This window comes from Corvus moneduloides, chromosome 2 (genome assembly GCF_009650955.1).
Source record: "Corvus moneduloides isolate bCorMon1 chromosome 2, bCorMon1.pri, whole genome shotgun sequence".
Taxonomy (NCBI): Eukaryota; Metazoa; Chordata; class Aves; order Passeriformes; family Corvidae; genus Corvus; species Corvus moneduloides.
Window position 1 is genome coordinate 13,712,647 of NC_045477.1, and position 23,006 is coordinate 13,735,652.

Below are 23,006 nucleotides of genomic sequence, written 5' to 3' on the forward strand. Positions count from 1 at the left end.
GTGCTTAATGGAAAGACATTAAACTGCTGAGGAGCTTAACAGGATCACAGTTCTTCTACTGGACCCTCTTACTATTTAAAGAAACATAGTTCACATCAAACAGCATCCCAAAAATTCGTCAGTTCATTAGGCAATCTAGTTGTCAAAAACCCTGAGCAGAAAATGCAGCACAACTGCAGCACAATACTTCAGTGTCTTACTTACAATACTCATTACTCCATTAGGGCTCATGAGAAATTTGCTGAGATTTCATCAGAGGTGGAATTTCACACAAGTTTTACCCAAACCTAATCTTTTTCTAGATCATTGTTCAGTGTGCCCTGCTCCCTCTCTGAAGAGGCTGGTTGTTTACTTGACGTTGAACCTCTTCTTCCTAAATGGTAATGAATAATTGCCCGGGAGACAGAGATTATTCAAGAAATGGAATCTAGTACAGAAAATGTCATGAGAGTCTGCAATGTCCCACAATGTTTGTAAAAGATGTTCTATAGCTAATTCTCTAAGCAAACCTCTCAGTTTATAAATTTAGAACATTCCCATTCCCTCAGAATGTGCATACATCAATTTCTGTGGAGAGCATGCTATTATTACAACATGTATTCTATGTGAGTTTTTAATTGAAAATGTAATAGAAGTTTTAATATTCTGAATGCATAAAAATCTCAACATTAAAATGCTATCAGTGACACTTACAAGCCTCTGGCCAAAACACTGTAGTCACATCCCTTCCTATCTTCCTTTCCCTTAATTTCTTTTCTCTCTCTTACAATGTAATGTAAAGATAAGCTAATATTAATTTACAATGGAACATTTCTGTATTAGAGATCATTTGCATTCATTTGCTTGCCATGACTTGTGTTCACGTCTTCTTGCACTTTACGCCAATGGCCTTTATGGATCATAGCTACACTGGAAAATGCATACAGTACAAAAGTGAGAGGTTTCTGGTATATTAAAGGCAAAGTGATTCCTCCTGCTGTATCTATAGGTCAAAGGCAAGCAGGAAAAAGAGTGACATACAATTAAATTGGAGTCAGACAGAGGGCAGTCAGAAACTACTGCAAAATTTTGCCATGGGAGGTGAAACATATTCTTTAAACTATCATTAAGTAATTCTTTTCAAGCCCTTCCTACTGCATACTTAACAGTATGCACACCAAAAAAAATGTATGTTTAATTATGTCTGTCATCTTTCCTTAGGTCAACTAGTTTTTAATTGTATCCTTAACATTTCCAGTAATTCTACTGCACCGTCCTTTTCTCAGACTTCATACATTATAGCTTTTCTCCTTGTAAAAGTTTAAAAGTTCAGAAACAATTGCCTGCTGAATTACTTTAATTATTACCTTATGTCCCTTGGTTTTATGAAGTATCGACTTTTAATCAGAGGTACAGTTACAATATGATTCTGTAACATATTCCGAAGTGGAAAAAGAAGGTTAAAATAAGATCCTTTTCTAGGAATTTAAAAATTCATTTGTATTTGTGGGCTTGCACTTTCCAATTTTTCACCTTAAACAGAAGATATTTTTCTATTCACTGCTGAAAGAATGTCAGTGTTAGAGACAAAGTCATGAACAAGGTGGGTGTTGGTCTCTTCTCCAAAGTAACAAATGATAGGAAAAGAGGAAATGACCTCAAGCTGCACCACAGAAGGTTTGGGTTGAATATTAGGAAAAATTTCTTCACGGAAAGGTTTGTCAAGAATTGTAACAGGCTGTCCAGGGAAGAGGTGGAGTCACCATTCCTGGACGCATTTAAAAGACAGGTAGATGTGGCACTGAAGGACATGATTTAACAATGGTCTTGTCAGCACTCTGCTAATAGGTGTTCTTGATGGTCTTAAGAGGTCCTTTCCAATCTATATAATTTGTGATACAGTTCTGTGGTTCTCTGAACCACTCAATGAGGGCAAAGCACAAGCAGTAGAGAAAAAAATGTCTTATCAGAAGGAAAGATGTCAGCAGGATGTTAAAACCTGAATGCCTTTGGGAGCTGGTTGATATCACTCTACCAAACAAGGTCCTGAAGGTTCAGCTGTGTCACTTCAAATTGCTGCTGCACCAGATTGTCTTCTCTGGTCCTGATCAGTGACTACTGCCCATCACCCAGCTGTGCCTGGTCCGTTTCATGATTAACCTTAAAAGCTCTTGGCACTATTGGGATCTCTGGGGAGAGCACATTACAAGACTGAAGAGGTCAGAAGTGCAGTAATCTAAGAGCTGGACAGGCATCTCTGCCATGGAAACCAGTTCTTTCCTGCTGCTCTGCGCCTGCCACAAGATTTCTGTGACAGATTTCACACTTTCTCATGATCCTCTAACTTAGACTTGGCTTTCATGGTTTGCCTCTCTGAATGCATCTCTTGCAGGTTATCAAGGAGAAAACCTGCAGAGCTTGTCAATCATCAACACTGGGCTGAATAAAAGGCACATTTTCATTAATTTTTTACTTTAGTTTTATGTCCATCATATCCCATGGAGTAGGTTTCAGTATTTTCCAGATTAACCTAAATTCATTCATAGTACCAAACAAGATTTGGATGGAAAATAAGATAAATTCAGTCTGGTAAAATGTAAAATCAAATAACTAATTGGCAGATTTAAAATAAAAGAAAGAAAGAAGAATTATAAGGTTTGCCTTTTTAAAGTGATTTCCAGCATGTCTTGTGTATTTAATTGAGTTAAGGACTGACAAAGACAGTTCTATATTCTTAGACCTGCATGCCATTTTTTCAGAGAAGTGACTTCCTCTGTAGTACAATTCCCAGATGGGAATCTCTAATTTGGAGAAACTTCCTTATGAACTCCTTCATACACTATGAATTCTACTGTGCATGAAGCACCCTGGGGACTTCCTGTAACTTAGAGTATTCATAATTTCTTTTAATTAGACCACTAATTTATGCTCCTTTTATGAATGTAAAGCTGTCTGCCATGGCATAGATTTTGCAGAGCAGAGAGGTTTCTAAAATGCCATCTAAATCTTCAGAGGCCAAATATTGTTAGCACCCAACTAATTAGACATTCAGACATAAAAATGACCCTCTTTTTGATAAATGTGCTGCTGAGGAAGAATTGTATCATATCTGGCTTCATCCAAGTTCAAGGCTTTTTTCTTTCCCATTAAACTTTAGTACCAGTTATACAAATATTTCAAAGATAAGTGGAAAGATGACTTTTTGTTTGCTGGTGATTGACTGACTACATCAGATAATCAGACAAGCCTGTTCAGAACAAGAACCAGTACTGTGGTCTGTGGTGTTGGAACACCTCTCTCACAGCAGGCAGGTCTCAAATGAAACACTGGAAAAATATTTTTGAGGGATCACCATCACTGAGCTAAATCAAAGCACGGACAAGCCCTAGAGAGGTTTTACCAAGTAGCTGGGTGTTAGCACTGCCAGAGACGCAGCTCTGGACCTCCCCTGAGCAGAGGCTGATTGCCAGCTAAGAGATGTCAATGTCTGGAAGGGTGTGGAGTGTCTAGGAGATTAATTGAATCCAGAGCTTTGCCATCAAACTCACTTTCTCTTCAGTTGTTATAAGCACCACTGAAAGGCCAAGTTACTTTCTCCACTGTGTTGCCTACTGACTGCTCTTTCTAAAGCAAAAGATTATGATGCAAATCTAGAACTTTAATATTACAGATGCATTATCTATACTTCAGGTTAGGAACAAACTCGATGATACACCTGATCACACAGATCAGACTGTAATCAGCAACTATTTGATACAGTTTGAGGAGTTTTTAATTTATTATGCAAAGCCCATAATTTCCTGACCAAATAAGCAAGGCATGTGCACTAAGGTACAAGCTAAAGAACATACATTCTGAGAACAGTTTTTACTTTAAGAGATAAAGCCATGGGTCAGTTGGAAGTGATGTTCACATAGGCTTCATAAAATGCCTTGTTAAGCTGCAATTTTTCCACAAGTTCCTTAAGTACATTTATGCTTACTAATGAAATCATACACTTTTTGACTGTAACAAGGTAGGGAATACGTTTTCCCTTTGACCAGGCTTGAACTTAAAATGTTAGTCCAACACATAATCCACCACGAGGTCCCTTGTTTCTTGTAGAAGAAACAGGTATGTCAGGCATCATTGATATTTATGATTCTCCAGATCATGCTGGATAGCATTAATATAATACTCAATGGCTTTGATAGGATGACATCTATAATTGTAACAAGGTGTTAAAAAACTTGACCAGTTAAAATCCGTCAGGAACCTGATGGAATGAAAAACAACTGAGGAGATATATGTGGTGCTGTATTTCTGACTGATTCATTTATTAAATGCCATTCACATTGTTCCCCCCCCCCCCCCCCCCCCTTTCCCCTGCCCCCAGCCCTTGCCACTCCCTCGGGCTCTCCCTATTGGTTCCTGTACCCCAACCCCACCCATGTACCACCCCCCTGAGCCCCTGACAAAACTCCCCTGCACCCGAATCACAAGGTCTTTCTGCCTCTGAGGGTCGCCAGGACAAGATATAACTATTAAAGGATCCTCTTAAACCCTTTTGAGAGACCCTTCTGGCCTCCTTCGCCGTCACTGGTTGTAGCGCTGCGAGCTGCCGGAGTGAAACCGCGGAGCCGTCCGAAATGGACTGCGGGAGGGCGACACGGTCACACTGCCCTGAGCAGCTCCACTGAGCTCTCAGGAAAGCTGCAGTGTGCTAAACTAAACCTAGCACTACAACAGATATAGTTCTGAGTTGCATATATCTTGCTATAAAGGGATACCTTATCTTATAACTTCATGTCTCTGAGGAGTACCTACATATGTACTGGTTAATTTATCCTGGTGGAAGAATTTTACTTTCATAGTATTTAGCAGCTTCAGAACATTGAAATGGCAGAATTGAAGTAAAATGGAAAATAATAGTCACAGTTACACTTTCCTGCCTTGATAGGAAGGGATAGCCAATGATAGTAAGGTCTAAAATACTGTTGTAAGTAAAAAGAAATATGAAAATGATGATATGACAACTTGTAACCACATTGTGAGCCAAAAGTAAATTCTTTTCTAATTTTCATTTGTTGCTAGGTAGTGTGAAAGCTCAAAAATTATTAAGCAAAATATTAGCAAGATATTTTTCATTAAAGGCATAATATTGGACTCAGCTGCTGGAAACAGAGAAGCAAACTGTGTGTGGGAGAAAGCACACCTGTTCCCTCTCTGCAAGGGAGGCTGAGAGAGCTGTAAAATGTCTACAGTCTTTGCAAACAGGGCCAAAAGGTCACAAGGTCACAAGATGGAATTTAGGAAAGGGCTCTTTTCTGTTAAGTATAACTGGCAGATGCTGTACAGGAAATAATGTGACATACACAGGGAGGTAAAGAGGACAGTGAGCCATGGAGAGCAATTCTGCAACTATTCAGCCACTACCCTGGCAGTGAAACAGAGAAAACCACAAAGTTGTTGACAACAAAATAGAAGTAATTGTCATAATAGGAGCAAAACAGACAAAATAGAGTTCAATTTAGTTAATATACACAAAATATTATTGAAATTTCTGGCAAAGGACCTAAGCATCTTCCCATTGCAACAACCTTGCAAAATGGAAAGGAAGGTTAAAATTATATTAGTATAATATTTGCAAATAGTGCTGCACCACACTCACAAATATTGATTATAAAAAATGGAAAAGATGTGAATATTGGGTTAAAACTTACACTCTCAGCAAACATATAAAATTGTGAGTAGGATGTATATGGCAATGCATTCCGGTCTCTACAGGCAATCACATCAGCCAAGAAAGGATCAGATGAGAACTTACAAAAATAGTGTTACATTCATGCACACATATAATTAATTACTTGGTGAAAATGTGACCCGAGTGAAATCAAAGTCTGCCAGACAAGAATCACATCAATATCTTTCAGAACATCTGTGGAAAACAGACAAGTATGATTAAATCTAGGGTTCTCCCATGCTACATAGCCAAAATCTCATTTTTGTCTATAGATGGAAAGATAAGGTTCAAAAATGTTCTTATGTCCTTTATGGTCTCAATTCTCCAGCTTCTTTTCTTCCCTACATCCACTTTACAGTAAAGAATCAGTTTACCTATTATTTTAGCAAGAGTATGTCCCAGCATAGAAATAATTCAATACATCTGGCAAGGCAGAGAAATACTGAGAATTTCAGAAATGGCTTTGGCAACAGTTTCTTCTTATAAAGAAATTGTTTTTTCCAAACTGAGGTAAGCTGAAAATAGATTTTTGATATTTAGGACAGTGTGGAAGATAATGCACAAAACAGACAAAAGCACAGCATTTTTGAACACATTATTTTTTTCAAAATGTTCGCTCAGCATTAATTAGAGCTCAAGCTGTTGGCTTCCAATCTTGAGTTCAGACTCCTTCTCCCTCTTTGCCACCCACTGGGGCCTGTTATTCCCATTATAAACACCCATAAATCTCACCAAGTCTAATGGGCTTAGTGCAGTCCTGCATATGCATCAAAGGGAGGATAAATGTCTCTACTTGTGCCTTCTGATACCCATAATTGTTTAGTAACATAATGAGATAATGTTTCTAAAACAGCAAAAATCAGTGGGTGTTTTTCTATGCCCTTTAACATGATTTAGAGAGCTTTTCAGATTAAATCATTCTAGATTTCAACTGTGGTTACTAGTTTTTGCAGGCAAAGTAAAGGCAAACTTGCACCCAAAGACAGTAGAGGCAGGAAATAAGGGAGAGCACGTATGAACCTACTGCCCATTCTGCTGAAGAACCACGAAAGAAAATGCTCTGTCACCAATAAAGTGAGTGTATAAATGGATCAGTGAATTTGAAGAGGAAAAGGTACAGAAAAGGATCATCCATAAAAGATTTTTTTTTTCCTCATGAAAAATGAACAAAAGGACTTGTTTTATTAGATTAGAAAAGTGAAGGATGAGGAGGAACAGGATTGCTGTCTTTAGGCACAACAAGGAAATGAACACAAGGGAGAGAAAATAACCATTTGAGCTAAAGGAGTACATTGGCACAAGAACAAATAGACATAAGCTGAACATGAATAAATTTAGATTTAATTTAGAAATGGGCTCTGAGCCTTCCTGCCTATCAGATTTGGAAAACGTCTTTCACTGAAAATAATGCAGACAAAAAGAACTTGAATACTTATGAGAAAAATGAGTAAGTTTTAAAAGGGTTGAATAGCATAGCGCTGCAAGAGACTGATTTCAGAACCTAGAAGCTTCTTCCCTAGCTTCTTTGTGTTCCTGTTGCTTCCCCTTTGTCTACTCACCATGGAGAGTTCACAACATGAAGACATAAACCCAAAAAGCAAAATACCCCCAAACAACTAGAACTTAGTGAGACGCACAAAGTTATGAGAGATAATGGCACCACGTTTGCTATAAAAGTGCTCTGAATTGATAACATTTCAACTTGACTTGAATATAAATCTGAAAAAAACACGTAAAATATGTAAGTCTTGGTAATTCTCTTGGTATAAATTGACACTGTCTCATTCTCAGGCCATGACAATCATTGTCCTGCAAACTGAAAAAATTACTTTAAGGGTCAGTAGGATCTGGCCCAGTACTATTAAAACAGCAAGTGCATTTCTTTATACATTTATAAGCAGATCAAAAGAAGCAGAGCATTTTGGTGGCAGTAGTTCCACTTACTGGATGTCATCAAATTGCTGATGTTTGCCATTTAAAAGACATGAAAATAATGACAGGAGTTAAAAGCGTTCTCTAAGTACTTAATGTTAGCTCTATGCTATAGCTGCTTGAAAAGACACAAATACCATTAAAACCCACCAACCGAACCTTTATAAATTACTGCTGAGTGTAGAACAACGCTCAAGTTAATTGACTTTGCATTTTCAGCAAGCACTTTGCCAAGTAATTATTATTTATCTAACAATGGTTTCAATGCAAATTGATGGTGCATATTTGCTATTAATCTGAAGTCATTGCAAAATACAAACAACAATTACTTTCTGAAATTACCACAGAAAACAAAGAGAAAATAGTTTTTTCACTTGTTTACACATTTAATTTATTAAAAAAAGAAACAAACAAAGAAACAATCCTAAATATTACTGTTTCTCAGCCCTCAGTGTCAAATTTCTATGTTAAAAAATAATGAAGCTAAGCCAAAGAAAAAACTTTTATGTGTATACCTTGCCGCCAAAACAGATGCATCAGAGATCCATATATGCTGCAGTATCTTAGTTTTCCCTCATGCTTCTCAGGAATAATCCTGGGAAAGCTGCCAGATCTCAGAATGTTGTACTTCCCAGACAAGAGGATCACCAGACCATGGAACACCAAACCTTATTTAGAGGAGACAAATACATTTAGAATATTAATTGCTTCTCTATAGAGGATTACATTTAAAATATCTGAGGGCAAGATTTAAAATACCATTGGGAATGATTGTTTCATATTACTAAAATGTTTGCTGGGAGACTACACTCCATAATCAGCACTTATCTCATTGGGTATAATCTTTCAACAGTAGTGAAGCTAAAATATAGAGATGGAGCTCTTGTCTACAGCCTTTGATCCACTCCAGCTTTACAAACTACACTGATCCCCACCAAAACTCAGCTGTGATACATTCTAGCCAAGAAGAAAATTCCAGTCAGAATTCAGATGGGGAGAGAATAATGACTTGGAATCAAAATTAACAGTAGGGAGAGAAACCTCATCCTTAAAACAATGGTATAGGTAAATAGCTTCACTATATTGAGATACTAGTTTTATAAGGACTCACCTAAAGTAAGAAGACATATTCTATAGCATTTTTAACAGATCAGTAACCTAAACAGAAATTCTTAGAACTCCTTTTGGTCCAGCCTAGGATATGGGAGCAGGAGGGTCAATGGTTAAACTCACACTGCTGTAAATACAGCCACAGAGACTCAAAGGAAAGCAGTACCCAGAGACTGACCTGCACTCAGCACTGTGGGAGCATCCCTCCAACGCTGGAATCCTACATACTTCAGGCTGGTACATGTACCTGCTCATGGTGAAAAGAGCAGACCCACATTGACCCATTCACCCCTATGATTCTCTTTCAACTGTGCCTTGAGCAAATTCAGGGAATTACCCCAGTGTAAAACCTTTTCTTCATTATTTATGTGTTTTATTTTCTGCTTAGCCACCAGCTGTCTTCCTTCTCAGTGCACCTGCTCTGACCTCACTCATAAGTACACCAGATACTACAAACCTTCTTGCATAGCACAAGTTAAAATTCAATCTTGCTCTTTCTGTGAATCATTTTTAAACAACTTGTTTTGCCACTTCCAAGCCTTTGTTATATTTGAACAATTTATAACTTACCTTAGACCTTCTAGGAAAAAAAAAAAAAAGAAATAAAGAAAGAAAGAACCTATCTCTTCTGTGTCAGCCTCTTTGCAATTCCAGCTGTCTGACCAAATAGCTGCTTTTCCAAAGGGCTGTAGTACCCTGAGTGATACCTTCATGTTACCTAGTCAGCAAAGATACAGATTCCTTTCACAATGCAGCAATCATCTCCAAAACCACATCTGAAAAGTGAAATTATTGAGGGATAGATAACGCAATATATATAGCAAAATCTAATCTAGGGATTTTGGTCCACTAGATAAATCTATTGAAGAAGGGAAAAAAGGGGCACTAAAGTCTTGAATAGTCATTTTTTCTATCAATATATCCATAATGTAATATGTATTAGTGGCACAGTTCATGCTTGGCATTACTCAGTGGAAGTAGCTTTGAATTTGACTTTTATACACAAAGATACAATTAGACACAGTTATACACAGACCAGGCTGAATTTGCCAATCCATGCAAAATAAATAATAAGCATATAGAATAGGTATGCAAACTGAAACATTTTTCGGAGAAAAAATAAACAAATTCAGCCACAGGAAACCAAAACTCCATGTGTGGGGGTATTCCTAGTGCTGCACTGTTTGGAAGATACATTCTGCTACCATTGGTTGCATTGTTTTGCCAGATGAAATCCAACCATTCTTTGAAAAAGAAGAACCCAAGCAAACACAGAGCATAACATGCAAGATAGCAGTGTAATATATGAATTCTATTAGACTTTTAGCTAGCATTGGAGACAACATATTGATTAAACTCCTGTTTTCTCCCTGAAACAAGAACAGGACGTATCTCAGTATTGGTACTTCATTAAAATTTCTGATGAGTTGGCTAATTGAACAACAAGAGGGGATAAGAGGATGCTTCTCTCCCTTTCTCTTGTGTCTGTACATGCAGGGTTGGATGTGGGCTGAGAAAATTCTGTTTGAAAGAATGCTTCCACAAGCTGGAAATAATTTCTCTTTTCTTGGCTTTTCATACTGTGCAGTATTTAGTAATTTCATCCTGGAAAAAGGTTGCTCTCATCTGGAAACCTTCAGACAACTGTGCTTTGATTCTTCAGCCAACTCACTGCATGAAAAGCTTGGAAGAGAGGTTTGTTTACTTCTACAAGTTTACTTGTTTGTTTTTATTTCCTGAATAGCAAATACATAGTACGAACACGGAGTGCTGGATGATCTCCCTGGTGTTAATATATACAGTTCCTCTTTACCTGCATGTTAACTAAAATATTCAGTCCAGATTAACTTCTACTGTGCAATGTGAAAGGAATTTTGATGTACATTGTGGCCCTTTAGAGGTTGTAGGTGTTATGAATAGCATCCTATCAAAGAAACAAGCAATATTTTTTTTGCTCTTACAAAGACTAAAGGATAAATGTAAGTTTTTCTTCTGCATTGAAATTAGTTTTGTGTGCTATAAAATTATGTGAATTATTTTAGAAAAAAATGGCATTATATATAAGTATACATAGTGATTTAAGCATTGTATAAATCCCTTCAAGCTTGAAAAATCAGTTATACACTCACAGTATTGGGATTTGACTTGGCCTATGCTGTAGCAAGGACTAATTTTTAATCATAACATAATTGGTGCTATGTTTCTGGGGTGATTTAATTCAATGTCAGCATTATGGAGATAAATTTGATTTGGACCCTGAATTTTTTCAGGCTGGTCTCAGGAAGGTCTAAAAGACTGAGGACAAAAAGAAATGAGATTCTCTATCTGAATATATGTTTGCATTCTATTTAGGGCGGTTTTTTTACACCATTTCTAACATATTTTTATAAAGAGCACAACGATGTAAGGCAGAAGCAGAGTGCTGAGCTGATACTTTCAATAACCCACTATGCTTTTCTGTCAGTGTTTCAGCTTTACTCCCCTGAAGCACTGACCAGATTTCTGATTTGTTAATAGCACAATTAAACCACAGGGATACTATCTGTAAAACAGGTGTTCAGATGTCCTTCTAAACTTCCAGAAATGGGATACTATTCAATTTCTTAGGAATTACATAGTTCCACAGCATAGTTGCTCTTGAAGCAATCTCTATACTGCACATAATATAAATAGTGCATCTCTCTTGAGCTTGTGATGAGATGAGTGACCATCAGCTGTTTGTGAAACAGAAATCTCTGGACTGTACCCAAAATAAGCCAAATCCTGTGCCTTGCTTCTAGCAGCAATTTTTTCATGCAGATATTATTTGGTAAAACCACAAATCTAAAATGAAGTCTAATTTTTGCAAGTAGAGCTATTTTATGCTAAAATAAGGTGAAATTATGTTAGGTGATTATCCCTGGGTTTGTCTGGTTTTTTGTTTGTCTGTGAAATACGCCATTGCTTTAACACATTTCCATTCCACCTTCGTTCTCAGGATGTGGTTAATAGTGATGGGCCAGCTGGCTGGCCCACAGTGAAAAATATCTGTACAGATTCAGAAGCAAGCCCCATTTTAACATCTCCCATACCACTTCTACCAGTTTTAGAGGTTTCCACCAAGTCTTTCTCGCTAGGGTACCCTGTCACATGCTCTACACATCTGTGTTTGCAAAAATTGGGCCAGTCTCTAGGGACAGATACTCCTGGCTCCTGGTTTAGCGCATCTCTCTCTAATATCAGGTTTCCTGGAGTAAACACCTGTGTCTGAGGGGAGCTATGGCAGATAGCCATAAACTCCTCTAAAGGAACAATGAGAAATAAGGACTGTGTGTTTTATAAAGCTCAGCATGATAACTCTGGGCAGATCTCATGTACTCCAAATAAAAGTCATCCTCACCCCATGTTTCTCTTCCTTTTGGCCCAGCAGCATTAAATGGAGAAGTATAAATTCTACATATTTGCCATGACAGGAAAGGTTTGCGAAGAGCTTGTACTATGGTCCAAAAACCCCATAAATCATATTAACACTGAGACAGACATATGTCATAAGGCATTTATATTTGTGTGTTGGCTTCTTTTTCTTAGAAATACTTAGTGTTAACTGAAATCCAGCTAGTAAATGTACTGTTCCTTTTGGGATGATATCTACAAGTTCCAGAAAGATATGACTGCAACATGTAGGATGGGTGATTCAATATGTTTTATGTTGCCATGGTATGCCTTTATATATATATGTGTGCGTGGGTGTGTATATATTTATTTATTTATTCATGCAAGCACACAAGTGTATACATTTAAACAATTCCTTGTCCATTTCATAAGAAACAGATTCCAAAAAAACCTCTTATTTTTTTTGCCTTATTTCCCTCTGAAAAATATCTAAGAGCAGAAAAGCATGGCCAGGAGTTCATCAAATTTGGGACCTGCAGAAGGAATGAATGCAGGAAAATGAAAGCCTTAAGAACCATTGTGCTTATGGGAATCAACCAGGTTGGAGGTGTGAGTGCCCTTGATGAGCATAGCTGTCATGATGCTACATGATAGCTGTCAACATAACCAGCCTTTTTCTGGAAGGCAATTTAGTTGTTTCTGCACAGAAATCAAGCTGCTTTCTGGGTTCAGATTTCATGATGTGTTCTCACCAGGACAAGTAAAGTGGACCGACCCTAAATGCCTTTTACCATCATGAGGAAAGACGTGCACGCTCAAAAAGACTGTTGTTTGAGGTTTTCTTTTCATCAGAAAGTCACTCCACAAAGCAGATGCTCTGATAATCTAAACCTCTTTAGCTGTTGAAAGTAATTAATGAAGACTTAAATTACAGTGGCACAATTTGTATCCCTTTCCTATAGATCTGCATCATGGCAAGTGGCATATCTGTAATAACTCTAATTCAACCTGTCACACAACTGCTTAACTTCATCTGGGTAATATATCCTGTACATTAAAGGAATGATCCCAGCCTTTAAGATTCAAAAGATAAAACCAGATTTATCTGATTTGTGATCCTTTGTATCACAGTGTCCATGGAAGCTTAGAAATGAGCCACAATGGTGCTCAGTCTTCAGTCTTGTTTTATTATACTTTGTGCACAGTTCTTTCTTTGAGTTTTGAGAGATATATCAAAGCCCATAGAACTGGACCAAAGATACACATAAGTGGTATTCAGGTTTCATTTCTAAATGGGGACTTTGCCCTTCTGTGGATCTGACAAATGTATCTCTCTGCCAGCCATTTCCTCTGGTAAAGCTTTTAAAAGGGCTTTTACCAATCACTGCTGGCATTCCTAGAAAAAAAACCTTCTGTGCACCATGAAGGAAAGCACCTGAATGTTTCAGTGGCATCTGCCTGAAGGGATATGTCAAAGAAGAAATGTTCAAACAACAAGATTTATTAAAGTAAATGTCCAATATCTACCACAGAAAGCTTAACATCCCTTAACCACAAACCACTTGGGAATATTCCCTTATTCTCTTTCTCACTCTCTGTTCTAAATCTGGATTTATATGTAGAAGGAAGGGATGATTACTGAGGTCTGATATGACATTTATCTTCACAAGTGAGAAGACTAATAAATCATCAATGACATTACCACGAGTGAGTTCTGAGGTCTGCTCACAAGTGAAGATAAATGACATAACAGACCTAAGCCAGCATATATTACATGAAATGCCTAATAAGTCTCACTCTCAACATAGCTGGATTTGATGAAGATGACTGAACTTACGTTGCATTTCAAATTCGCCATCCAAAGAAAAAGAAATTAAATTTGCCGGCCAAATAAAATCACCACTGAAACAACCTTAGTACATTCCAGCCTTTTGCCATGCTAGTGCTCTGGAGATCTACAAGGAGCCATGTGGTACTAAAAATCAATTTAACATGCCATTACAAAACAGTATCAACTCAATCTTCAGTGCATGAAACATACCTGACTTTCATGCTTTGGGCAATATCACATGCTTACAAAGCCATGCCTGCATGTTCCTGAAATATGTACAACTAGCTTTTATTTTAGGCTTTAAAAAGGATTGCCAAGTTTTCACAACAGGGGGTCGGTGGTGGCAGCACGTTTGAAAAACTGAGAGGTTTTAGAATTTCTAATTAGTTTAAGGGTACAATATTCCTTCTAGAAAGTGAGGTCTACAACTGAGAAATGCCAAAAGCATGTCTGAACCAGGCGCTGGCAGTGGATTTTTAGGCAGTGTATAATAATAAACTGGGCAAAGAGATTAATACTTCTTGCTTTTTAGCAACTGATGGCTGAGAGGCTCCCTGAGCTGGATATAACATCTGGACTATCATGTTGAGAAGGGAGATGTTTAATTTGTATTACTGCATTTAAAAACCGAAGTTGAATACTAATCCTAGCTTATTCTGGTGATCCTACCAAAATTCTGCAGTGCAAAGAAGCTCATTTGCAGCTGAATTTTGTCTTGTGTGGAATTTGCAGGCCTCAAAGCTAGTTTCTGAAAATTTGAGAGTGACAGAGTTGTAGGTCTGTGAAGAGTAAGGTTGCATAAATGTACAGCTTAAATCTTGTCTAGGTACATAAATCATCATACCTTTACCCTTTCTCACACAGTCCTGTTCAACTTACAGATATTAAAATGTCTCCAAGTTTAGTCTCGTGTTTTAATCTAAAAATCTCCTGGGGTAATATTCCACTTAGAAACAATTTCTCTTCAATAATATTGTATTTCACATTAATTCAGTGTACTTGTAATCAAGTGCCCTCACGGTAGAAGATGGTCTGAGTGTCATAGTAACTAAAGAAAACTGTGCTTTTCCCATTTCTCGTAATTTATTACACATTGTGGCCATGATCAAAATTAGCAAGAATCCAGGTAAGTACTAATCAAAGTACTCAACAGCCTGCAAGGATAAGAACAGAAATTAAATAGTCTTATGAGTCTAGGACTCATAGTTATGCTTATGAGTCTAGAATTTAGTTTTTGTAAAAGTAATCAGAAACTAAGATTAATGAAAACATTTCTCATTTGCTTTCCCAGAGAGATTATAGAGGACTGAGTAAATGGGGTAAAAAATTGGAACAAAATTTAAACTGGTTGCAAATAACACTAGAAAAGATTCACCTGTTTTCATTACCAAGGTTAAGACATGAAATTATCTGGGAAAGAAGAAACTAGCTGAGAATTTAAAGTAATCATTTTTATTGATATTTCCAATTTCTAATGTTATTAAGAATTTTTAAATTAAACTTTTCCTTTTGAGAGCATTTGAATAGCAGTACAAAAGTTCATCGGAGAGGAAGGGGAAAAAAAGTTGTTGGTACACAGTTAACACTGGTTTGTGAAATCCTATGTAGCTTAGGCCAAGCATTAAAAATAAACTAAATCAATCAATAGTAACACTTCTAGATTTTTTTTTTCTTTCATACTCTTTAAGGCCTTAAATTGTGTTCAGGTTCTGGATTAAAATTTGAATTTTTAAAATAAATTTGACGGCAAGATATGCATATGGGAACCAAATCATTGAATGACAAGAAACATCAAGAGAATTCTTGCTTAAACATAAAAAATGAGCAATACTTAAAATTTAACTGGAAAATTGCTAAATTTCTTCAGCTGAGATTTTCTTTGTATGTATAAAGATGTGAATTAGCACATATTAGCATATATTACTGTTTCTGCTATTGAAAGTTTTTTTAAAACTTTCTGTTTCTGTTATGAAAACAACCAAGTTGATAAATAGCTCTTAGGATTTCTGTGGAAGAACTGCAAGAAAAGGAGAGGGTGTTCTGAAAATTGCAGTTGTTGTGAATGATAAAAGGCCCGATGAGAACTTGCAATATTTAAATAACAATTTATTTCTTCCTTCATCTTCTGGTAAAAGTAAACAACAGTAAAAGTGCTACTAAATTCATTTCCACCCTTCCTCTTCTGGGATTGTGGCAATCACAGAGTTCACAATACAGGAAAATAATGACTTTAACAAATATATTAGATAGTTTTCCTGACATGTTTAACTAAGTCATTATCTATAGAATTATAGAATATTCTGAGTTGGAAGGGACCAAAAAGGATCATCGAGTCCAACTCCTGTCTCTGTGCAGGACACCCCAACAATCCTACCATGTGCCTGAGAGCACTGTCCAAACACTCCTTGAACTCTGTCAGGTTGGTGCTGTGCCCGCTTCCCTGGGAGCCTGTTCCAGTGACCTACCTCCCTCTGGGTGAAAAACCTTTTCCTGATATCCAACCTAATCCTCCCCTGGCACAGATTCAGGCCATTCCCTTGGGTCCTGTCACTGGTCACCACAGAGAAGAGATCAGTGTCTGCCCCTCCTCTTCCCCTCACAAGGAAGTTATAACTACAGTGAGGTCTCCCCTCAGTCTCCTCTGCTCCAGGCTGAACAGACCAAGTGCCCTCAGCTGCTCCTCATACAGCCCCTTAAGTGCCTTCACTGTATTTGCTGCCCTCCTTTGGACCGTCTCTAACAGCTTTCTTATATTGTGGCACTCAAAACTTCAGACAGTACTTGGGGGTGAAGAGGAGCTTATTTGTACTCACGCAACAATCAACAGAGTGCCCTTGGGACTGAAGCTCACAATTTCCAGAGGGAAGATGAAATACAAACTTTACTCTTAATACTGAGATATTTCCTTCAATTTTCATAAAACTCCTTTATTTGGCTTTTGACTCTGCCAATAATGAGGGTTTCAAAAAAAAAAAAAAAAACAAAAGAAAAAAAAAGAGGAAAACCACAAATTCTCTTTTGCTTTTAATGATTTGAGAACTGCTCTAGAAGAACATGATGGAGATCACTTCTTTTATATAGCTGTAAAATACATGTATTTCACTAATTAGGATTATAGTTAACCTCCCTAAAGATATTTCTTGCACATTACACTATTTCTCACTCTCTCCATTCCATTATTCTTTGTCTTACGGCTTTCTTTTACGGTATAATGTTTTCATAAACAGGTAATACTGTCCCTGCTCCGCTCTGTGGGGTTCTGCATGCGCCCACAAATGCACGGGTGGGTTCAGTATTACAGTCAGTAGCAAAGAGTCGAGAAGGGCATTTGCATGTGTTCCGGCAGGAGCATTTATTGCTTCTACATTGTCGAAGGTTGCAGAGGCAAATACAGACATGATCCCGAAGCTCACAGTTTTATCCGGGGTGGGGGGTGGGGGGGGGGGGGGGGTGGTGTGGAAAGGCAGGACTAGGGAACGGGACCAATGGAGAAGCTCTGGGGGAGTGATGAGGGGTAGAGGCTGACAGCCAACCGGGGAATCCAAACTGGGATAGATTAACATACCAGAACAAGCATCCCGGGAGAAGCCTTTCTGGTCACCCTAACATAAAGTGGTTCTTGTGGTACTGGGGACTTGTCTTACTGAAAACTCTCTGTCCCTTGTTGTAAATGCTGAGGAGGCTAACAGAGAAAAAATTCTCCACTTTTACTGTCTCATGTGGAAGTCTTCGTTCTCGCACAAGTTAGCTGTCTGACGGTTTGCTATTTGGTGAACATTTGCAGGTGCAGGGCTGTTGTGAGAACATAGTGGAATTGGTTTTGGCTCACTGGGAATAATATTTTGAAATGGGTGGTTATGCCTCTTAGCCTATCACCTCAGTAGGGGGTTGACCGATGGGCCAATCATGTAATTTCTCTTTTGCGATCCATGTTATAAAAGATGGGGTTTTTGGCATTAAAGGGGTCGGTTTCGACCATACTTCTCTGACCTGAATCTATGTCGTTTTTTGCCATCCCTGCACGCAACAGCAACACCTTGTAATGTACGTTCACCAGCCACCACTAACAGGTTTTTGTTTAAGCCAAACTCAAGCTAATTACTTGTCTAAATAATGTGTATTAAATGGAGAACAGAAAAAGAAAACAAGCAAATAAGAACAATAAAAAACCCCAAACAGAGTCCTTTGAGAAAATTGAACTTAAATTAATTTCCTGCAGGATTTTTTATTTGCCACTTCATTCTTTCATCACATATATATAACTGCTTTCCTACTGGAAGACTATGAGTATGGACCATTTTTGATTTCACACACAAACACAGAGACACGGTTCTGAGTTTTGAAGTTTTCATGAATTTTACTCTTTAAAGAAGAATCATTTCAGTTGGAAAGCCACTCTAGTGAGTCACCTAGCTCAGCTCAGCACAGCAGAGATATTGATTTGGTGGCTTACACACATCCTGGATGTGTGGTGTCTTGTCTAGCACTGAACAAACCACTGATGACAACTCTCAAACATGCCTTGGCAGGCTGTCCAACTGCTTATCTATAGTCACAGTCAGAAGCTCTTTTTCCCTCCTCCTAAACTTTACTTTTCACATATTAGAAGGAAAATGTAGGCTTACATAAATTCAGTAGGATGGTAACATCTAATACTGAGTTAATATTATCACACAATTCCTTACACGGGAACCTGCAAGAAAGATGGAGAGGGACTGTGATTTTTCTGTCATTCTTCTGTCATTCTTGTGCTTTCTACAAGAGCATATAGTAACAGAACAAGGGGAAATGGCTTCAAACTGAGAGTGGGTTTAGATCAGATATTAGGAATAAATTCTTTACTGTGAGGGTGGTGGAGGCCCTGGGACAGGTTGCCCAGAGAAGCTGTGGATACTCCATACCTGGAAGTGTTCAAGGTGGGAGCTCTGAGGCAACCTGGTCTAGTAGAAGTTGTCCCTGCCCATGGCAGAGGGACTGGAACTAAATTGTCTTTAAGGTCCCTTTCAACCCAGGCCATTCTGATTCTATAATCTTATAGACATACCTTTTTTCTTCAAACTAATGACTTGTAATAAAGCAGTTAAACAGTGAAACACCATACATGTATTACACCTGTACTTTGGAGACCTATATTTGTTACATTTAGCCAACAGTTTTCACCAGTATCTCATAATTCAATGATGTAATTCTCTTTCTTAGGGTTGCTTTTAATATATGGACAAAATTTTTACCTTATACAAAAACACTTTGAAAGAAAGATATAGATAGATAGACAGATAGACACACAGTTTAGAATACAAGACATGATTTTTCTATTAATAGCCCAAACTATCTGTGTCTGTGTATCAAGCTAAGCATTAATGGTCTCACTACTACCAGCAAGACATCTGGTGAGCCTCTGCTACCCAGGCTGATTTTGGCCAAGTGGGCAAGGACCAACCTCCACTGTCCCTTGGAAAGGGTTGGTTCTTGATGCTGCTACACATTAGTTGCCTGCATTTCTTGTCCCTACAGTTAATAAGTGGTTTTCAAGCCATTGAGCTGCTAACTATTGTTTTCTCTATTGTCTGTCTAGGTTTTAACTTGCCTTATATTGTGTGGCTCTGACATACCTCCCTTCCAACAACAGTTTCTTAGTAAAACTGTGTCAAGGTCACAGTGTTGTGCTGCAACAAATCAAACACTGCATAACAGTCAACTCAGTCCTTGGGCTGAAGGTTATAGAGTTGTCAGACTTTTAAAGTAGATTGTCTCATTGTTTCATTCTCTTACATTTACCATATGTAAAAAACAGCATGCCAGCACTTGTCATATCATGCACTGTCCCTATTATAACAAACTTCACAGGTTATGATTAACTTCTGTCTAGTGATTTTTCCTCTGTGAATCAGTTACTGTTGCTGCCTGTTCTGAGCTTCCCCTCCCCCCTCCCAAAGACATGTGCTCCGAGCTCCTTTGTTCCAAGCGCGGGCAAAGCCAAATGTAACTCAGACTCTTCAGCAGTGTCTGATTGGCCGGTCACCCCGGGTCCGCCCCCAGTCCTCCGCTTTGCCCTTCTCCTAATAAAAGATGGTCGAGGGGAGGCAAAGGCTCTCTCTCAGCTCAGCTACTTTCCTGTAAACATCTCTGGTCGTCTGTCTCATTTGAAGGCTTCTAACTGCAGGGAATTGAGCGAGCAGGGAGCTATATTTCTCCCTCTTTGCTTCTGCTGATGGTATTTGCTCTGCAGCTGATTCAGGTACCGATTTTAGAGCTACTGAAGTGCTAGATCGCCCTTGCTACCTCTCAAGGCTGCTCGAGGCTTTCTAAGGCATTGAAATACAAGCGCTAGCCGGTATAAAGCTGAAAAGATACCTTCCGCAAGTTACATGATGCTTTTCTCTTTTGATACAAAACACATCACTGGGAGGCTAACTTTACTTCACCAGATTATTGCTACATCCACTGCCTTCAGGTCATAGCCCATAACTTGGAAAACATTGCCTGCTGCCAGAACAGCCCATACTGTCATAAATCGTGTTAAGAGAGGAAAAGAGACTAGACAAGATCAGGCCTCCCGAGTCCTAAGGACAAATTAGATGCTGAATCTGAAAAGTATTAGAAATTCAGTAAGGAAGAAAATATTTCCAAAGATCCATTGAAATTAAGCCATAAGCATGGAAGTTTTTCACTAATTGTAGCTGGAAGGAAAGGTAGAGATATTTTTACATCTAACTTATATAACTCCACTTGTGGCTAAGTGCTCAATCGAATTTCTTATTAACACAGTCTTTAGAAATCAATTAATCAGCATAAAAAGCAACCTTATTGTCTAGAACAACTTCAATCTAGTGCTCTCCCCCACTTCTGAAAAAAAACAATCCAGTTGCTTCTTACAAACTCTCTATATTTGTTGCAAGCTCCCTTACACCTTTAAAAAAAATCTACTCAGCATTTGAAATGTGGTCCTTTTAGTAAAAAAATATTGGTGTTTGCAAAAAAATGCAGTTATTTAATATCATTGCTAAATACTTGTTAATATTCGGTAATTTCATTTTAAAGATCACTTTTTAAGTTGCTTGTAATTTTGGCAAACCTACTCAGGCACATACCTTTTCTCTTACTGGATCTCATGCTCACACAGGTGTATCAGAAAATTTCACACAAAGGAGTTTAGCAATTTCATAGGACAGGGGAACATTCTGTTTCACCTTCCATCCTCCATGCAGCAGATAAACCTCCCGTATTTCTTAAATTTGGCATAACAATTCCCAGTCTGTCAAGAATCCCACGTGAGCATTTGTCCTGTGTTCCAACACTTGCCATTTCTGCAGCTTGGCTGGACCGTCCTGCAGGTCCCTGCCCCCTGAGCAGGCATATCACACCTTGTCCCCAAGGCACACCAAGCACAGATTAGAGACAGATTAGGGCCGGGGGTTGGTGGGGTCAGAAGGAGGGAAGGGGAGAGGAGGGAGAAAGTGGGAAGCTGACTGGGACAGAAAACACAGGCTGAACTCCAACATTGATCTTTTCCCTTTATCTGTAGTCCTTTGGCCTCTTTAGTACATAACGGGTACCTGGAGATAATTCCAATATTTCTAAGTTTACTTTTGTACTAAATTATGATGAAAATCACAACTTCATTATTGTGTGGAGTGAAGTATTCAGAAGTATTTAGACTCAGAAAGTTATCCATAAGATAGAATTGCAGTGCAAGCTAATAGCATCCTGTATTCACCTGAGCATATGCAAGTCATGCAGGAACAAAGTAAAACATTTTAATATTGCTGGAACTGCATTTTCAACCAAAAATTGTTGTTGAACTGATTTAATATGTCCCTATATAGAGGATTAAAATCTCTTTTCATGAACAGCTTTCAAATCTGCTGCCTTCAACCTATTGTATTTAATACAGCCTCTGGCTTCTTTCACTCAGGTTGCAAAGTCCTTCCTCTGGCAGAATTTCCCATTCATGTGCTAGAAGGCTTTTTGCCAGCTGGATATTAGCAGAGTACACAGAAAGGAACCAGCCAATTCCTTATAATATTTGCTCTAATCTTTATTCTCTCTTTCATATTACTTCTCTTCCTTCTGTTCTCTGCCTTCATGGAATTCTAAATCTTCATACAGGTCTCAGGTTGTCGATAATGTGGAGTTATTATAAAGCATAAAATCCCCTTTCCCTAGCCTCACTCTCCAAAGGAAAAGACTGACTTTAAAACTACTACACTTAAAAATCCCCAACCCAAATCCCAACCCCCCAAAAAACAAACAAAACCAACCTTAAACCAACAAATACACAAGAACTAGGGTTTGAGGATTTCTATTTTGATAGTCTGGATGCATTTTACCTAATTTTTTTTTGAGCTTTTAATTCAATTTGAAAATTTTAACATTATCTGGAGAGTTCAGAAATTACTGTCTCTCTTTTTACTCTCATTTCATGACTCAAGTTTTAAAGAACTGTAGCTTGGGGGGAAAAACAACAGCATTGAACACTTTAAATCATGAAAATGTATGAAAATCCACAAAATTGATCTATTTACTGTATTTCATTTTTTGTAAATGTCTGTTGCTGTTGTCACTATCAAATATTTAACAGGTAGAGTCTTGCAAGCATTAGGAAAATAAGTAATATTAGCATTTTTTACATATTAGGAATGGTTCAGAAAAAGAAAATTGGCTGAACATGAGCCAGGAATGTGCCCATGTGGGCAAGAAGCCAGCGGCACCTGGCCTGTATCAGCATTAGTGTGGCCAGCAAGACCATGGCTGTGCTTATCCCCCTGTACTGGGCACTGGTGAGGCCACAGCTCAAATCCTGTGTTCAGTTCTGGGCTCTTCACTGCAAGAAGGACACTGAGGGGCTGGAGCATGTCCAGAGAAGGGCAACAGAGCTGGGGAAGGGTCTGGAACCTGATGAGAAGCAGAGCTGAGGGAGCAGGGGGGCTCAGCCTGGAGGAAAGGAGGCTCACGGGAGACCTGATCACTCAGTATAACCACCTGAATAGAGGGTGCAGCCAGGTGGGGGTTGGTCTCCTCTCCCAATTAACAAGTGACAGGACAAGAGGGAATGGCCTC